Source organism: Rhinolophus sinicus, chromosome 18 (genome assembly GCF_057876585.1).
Source record: "Rhinolophus sinicus isolate RSI-liver-muscle chromosome 18, RSI-T2T, whole genome shotgun sequence".
In the NCBI taxonomy this organism is placed as follows: Eukaryota; Metazoa; Chordata; class Mammalia; order Chiroptera; family Rhinolophidae; genus Rhinolophus; species Rhinolophus sinicus.
Genome location: NC_142518.1, coordinates 63648480 through 63654219, shown reverse-complemented (window position 1 = coordinate 63654219; position 5740 = coordinate 63648480). Strand labels below are relative to the sequence as shown.

Here is a 5740-nt window from a genome sequence, read left to right as displayed (position 1 = left end):
CAGGGTTTTTTACAATTCCAGGACTTATATGAATTTGAATTTTAAAATACATAAAACTGACTATATTTATTGGGCAGAAAATTCAATATGAATGAAGTTAAATACTTGCTAGCTATCCCCCAAATTCTGTTCTACCCTTCTTACTACATGCATAGCCTCTCAGCTAGAGACAACACTTCAAGGCTGCCCTAATAGACACACATGGACATATTGTGTTCTTGCCAGTGGAATAAGAACATAAAGGATGTGTGCAATTTCTGCCTCACTTGTTTAAAAGGGAATCGCTTGCACTGGACTCCTTTTCTCCTCTTTCCACAAGATGGAACACAGATGTACAAGCAACCCAATTTTGACCATGCAGTCTGGGAAATGCCATAGGAGATGGCAGAGCAACAAGATGGAAGGAACATGTGTCTCTTAATGACCTTGTCAAGCAGAAAAGCCCCACCATCATAGACTAGCCGAACTTTACTTAAGACATTAAACTTCTATCTTATTTAGGCCACTGTGTTTTGAAGGTTCTTTCTTGAAACAGCTTAACCTTGACGTTTACTGTTGCATTTGCCTCTGGTGCCCCATGTCACGTCCTCTTGGCCCACCTGTGATATCAGCTGCAGCCTGCAGTGGACGTTTCTATATGAGCACAGATCTATCTCATGCTGACTGTACCCCTTCAAATTCATGCAGTACATCTTTCTACTCTTTACATCAGGCCCTTCACCAGTGCCTCAGCAGCCCTCTCATCCCACATATGACCCTCAAATAATGGGAGACAAGAGGTAGCGGTAAGCACCTTTCACAGGGATCACTTCAGTTATAGAAACTGTGCTTTTCAAATACATTAAAAGAAATTCAGACAAGTTTTTAAATCCCACTATCTGTGTAATGACTTAGATTCTAGACAAAAATGGCATCCTTTTAAAAGCTTGAATTGTTTTTTCTTCAGTTCCTTGCCTTTTTCATAAATATGTTCAAGAAGATAAACCTATTGTATGAAGCCACACTCTGAAGGCCAAAACAAAAGACAGGAAGGAGCATACATAATTTCATACGATAAAGCCAAGAGAAGAGAGAGATCAAGTCGCTCTCATCTCTTTGCAGCTGTGTTTAAACTTGCCATTGTAGGAGGTAATAATGCACACTTCAATCTAAATTCCTAATAAATGTCTGTTTAGTAAGACTTTAGTTGCCTGCATGTGTTGGTCCAATTCTATACTTTTGTTTTTTATAAACATTCACTTTATTTTTTGCTTCCCTTTCTTTTAATTTTACACATTTATTATTTCTATTTAAAAATTTTTGGGTGGCCGGATGGCTCAGTTGGTTATAGTGCAAGCTCTCGACAACAAGGTTGCCGGTTCAATTTCCACAGGGGATGGTGGGCTGCACCCCCTGCAACTAAGATTGAAAATGGCAACTGGACTTGGAGCTGAGCTGCGCCCTCCACAACTAGATTGAAGGACAATGACTTGGAGCTGATGGGCCCTGGAGAAACACACTGTTCCCCGATATTCCCCAAGAAAAAAAATTTAAAAAGTGAAAAAACGAAAACACACACACACACAATTTTTTATTAAAACGTTATTTTAGTTTTATATTTCCTTTCCTCCCCTCCCAAACTGAGACACCAGCCCCTTTTAAGTTTTTTGAGTCATCACATATTTCCTGAGCTATTTCTATCATGAGCTTAAAAGCACCATACATAAGTCATTCTCTATTTTCTTTTCACTCCCTTTCAATTCAAAGTATATGTTCTCTTGGCAATACAGAATAACACATTTCAACAGAGCACACTTTATGTAATGTCTGTAAGACCATTTTTATTTTATAGGGAATCAAATGTTCATGTCCTAAATATTGGCCAATTCTAGGTACTTCAGAACGGAGCTTATATAAAGCATGGTCCAAATATGTAATCATAGTATGTCATTGAGTTAATGGTATTATTATGTTCAAATAAATGTTCCATCTATCCTGTTCTTCAGACCATTTTCAATTATAAACTGTGAAGTAAAAGCGAAATTATTAAGTTCAATCAACAAGTGTTAATTAAGCATATCTCGGCTCTTTAAACCTACTACAGACTGAGAACATGTATTTTTTTCCTTGATTTCTCTTCCTGTTATTGCCTTTCCATGTATCTTTGTGATTTATAATCTCTGAGCTATTGATCTAATGAATATGGCTACTAAAATAACTATAATGTTCAACTAAATTGGGAAAAAAATTAAACTTTTATTAAATTGATTTTCCAAAATAAATGGCCAAGGAAAAAATCTGAAACTTAAGCAAAATCCTATGTATTTCTAAACAACTTATTTTTTGCAAGCACAGAATAACTGCTTAATCATTACAAAACTAAGAAGTATAAAAATTAGCATACTAGGTACAATTGATCCTCATTATTTGCAGATTCTGTATTTGGGAATTTGTCTCCCTGCTAAAATTTACTTGTAAATCATAATTCAAAATCAACACTAGCTGTTCATTTTCTGTCATTTGTGGACATGCCCAGTGGTGAAAAAATTGAGTTACTGATGTGAAAGTTCCCAGCTGAAGTCAAATAAGGCAACACTTGGCTTTCTTGTTTCAGCTCTCATACTCTAAACAAGTATCCTTTTTGCAGTTTATTTAGTACTAGATATTTCTCTTTTTTTGTGTACTTTTTGATGATGATTTTGCTGTTTTAAATGGCCCCCAAGCATAGTGCTGAAGTGCTGTCAAAAAAGCTGTGATGGGACTTAACAAAGGAAAAGCATATACTAGGTAAGCATCATTCAGGCATGAGGTATAGTGCTGTTGGCTATGAATCCAATGTTAATAAATTGACAAAATATATTAAATAAGGTGTATTCAAACAGAAACACACATAAAACAAGGTTATGTATTGATTGGTTGACAAAAACGTGACCAGAGGCTCACAGGAGCCTAACCATGCATTTCCCCTAGGAGCAATGGTTCATTAAACATAACTATGTTTATAAGACAGAACTACCTCAAATAACAAGAATAAATTGTATGTTAAACCCCGGTTTAGTTAAAACTGCCAAAAAATCAGCTACACCAATAAATTAACAAAGTATCTTCTAACCAAGACCTCTGGGTCACAGGCCCTTGGACTTTTCCATAAAGGAGTGCTGAAATTAGGTTGATTAATTTTGATAAAGATAATTCCCTGTTTTCAGGCAAGAAAGATGTCTGTGATCAGCAAATATACCTCAAAGAATGCTTTAAAAAATATTTGAAGATTCTTAGTTCCTTTTTTTCATGGAAAATAGCTTTATTACATTATCAGATCATTCAAATACATCAATACATTGTCAGCTGGTTTTTCCCTTGGAATCAGCTACCTTGATGTTCCAATACTGCTTTAATATCTCTTGGTGTCTCAACTAAGAATGCCTGTCTCAGCTCCACCTGGAAATCAACTATCCATTGCTGCTGCTGGGATTGCCTCGGGTCCAGCTGACATCCTTGGTTGTTCAGTGAGGCTATCCTATGTTTGACTTGGACTTCCACCTCTAGTACATGGTGGTCTGTAGTCTGTCTTAGGTGTAAGCAGTCCCTGGCCCACTCCATCAAGCTGCTGGCCACTCCTCATACCAGGGTATCAGGCATCTCCAGTGGCCGCTCAGCTCGCCTTAGTTACCTTAGAAAGAGTAACACAGAGATAGTGAACATGTGTGATTAGCTTACCAAAATAATTATTGCCAAGATATATAATCCCACAGAGTGAAACAATTTTTTAAAAGTTAAACATCAAAGGGATGTTTTTCTTTGTCTAGTTTCCTAAATGCATATAAGACACTGCATGAACTAAGTAATGCCAAATGAAAACATAGCTAGATATGATTTTGTTGTGGTGCTGAGGTGTTTGGTTGTCATTGGTTATTCTTTGAAGCCAATTTTGTTTCTTGTGGTAGGAAATAGGTATAATTCAATGCTAAATATTACAACTAATACTCTTTTGCTTTGAAATAATTTATTCTGAGTGGCATCTCAATACTTACAGCACCAGATTTGCAATGTATTGAAGTCTATGATACATCGGACAAGTGACTGGGTTATAAGCCAAATAGTATTGCATCGTTTGCAGTTGAAGTGCGGTGATTGACCCTAAATAACAAGGACTGTGAAAAGAACACCATGACCACTTCAGTCGTTCTATAGACAAAGCACAATGAGTGTTGATTAATGTGAGATTTATTGACAGGTTATGAACCAAGGAGCCAGGAGGATGGTCAGCTGGTCACTGCCTAATGTTTAAATTGCAGCACACTAATGATTTTCACTTTCCTCCTGCACATTTCCTGTATTCCCATTTTAAGTCACAACAGTAATAGATTTCCTACCAGTAAACTTCACCTACTCTTTAGCCATTGGAAGAACTGCTTACTTGGCACTAATTCTAGGTATGTTCCCTAAATTTTTCTTGGCTTTATTTCTTCCCATTATGCCTTTTAAATAATCAATGTAATTAGTGGTTCTGTAAGGCTTAATATTTAAAGTACTTTCATAGTTGTTAGAAAGTCACTCCTTACCACATCCATGAAAGTTAAGCCAGCTCTGGTCTATCATCTACCCCAGGTGCTTTGCTGTCAAAAATAAAAACTTTATAAACTCCTTTTAATGTAAGACCATATTTTGTACATCATCAACAGACCAGGATGTAAGTCCAAAGGAATTAACCCATGTTTAACAATAACTGTGACATGTGCTAAGGTACTGCTGAACATATGCTACTTTAAACAAGGGGTGGGTCTTATTTTGTTAAGCTTGTGTATAATACATAACACATTTCTATACACACCTAGGCAATCAAAAGAAAATTGATGAGTCAGGTAAGTAAAATATCCTCCCTTCTGGATTCAAAGTGATCACCTAATTGAGGCAAATTACCTTATGCAGGATTTGCTTATAATAGAAAATGTAGCTCCCGAAAGGCTTAATGAAACTGAATTGGTACCCTTTTGAACTAAATTACTTCTTCAGAGAGCAAAATGGTCTTTCTGGAAGAGGTAATTTACCTTAAACATATGAGCACTTTACCTCAAACAAATATGCTTTGAGAACTCCATTCTTTAGTTCCTCACCTTCTATACAAAGAATTGGCCATTGCAAACTATTCTGTCTCCTACTGCTTATGTATTTCAAAATATAGCCAGTGTTCTCTTCCTTAAAGCAGCCATATTGGAATGTTAACTCTCTGAGGATCTGCTCTCAGTGGGAAATTTAGATTGTGGTGTTTAAAATAGTATGCTTGAAAAGGTTTGACATTTCATGAGGGGAAGTTCTTCATTGCTGTGACTCTAGCACAAATGAGTTGAAATGCCTGGTAACCCTTCATAGATAAGGCCTATTTGGGGGAATGGCCCACTCCTACAACTTGAATTCATTCTCTGACCCCTTGAAAAATAGCAATAGTCCATATCCAAGTAATCCCTTTGTTTAGTCTTCTATGAAACAGTTGTTATTACAAATGCTCACAAAGAACCTCCCTTGACTTCACATTTTTAAAATATTTTTTATTAAAATATAGTGAAAATACAGTATTATATTTGTTTCAGGAGTACACCTTAGTTATTCAACATTTATATACCTAAAGAAGTGATCACCATGATAAGTCCAGCAACCATCTGACACCGTACAACACCATCACAATATTTTGATGCTGTAAATTACATCCCAATGACTTACTTGTTTTTTACTTGGAAATTTGAACCTCTTATCCCCCTTCACC

General features: G+C 36.3%; 1 pseudogene; it reads right to left on the bottom strand.

The window, feature by feature from the left end:
• Positions 1 to 3342: 3342 nt before the first annotated feature.
• On the bottom strand, positions 3343 to 3579 carry LOC109460335 (SNRPN upstream reading frame protein pseudogene; annotated as a pseudogene).
• Positions 3580 to 5740: the final 2161 nt, after the last annotated feature.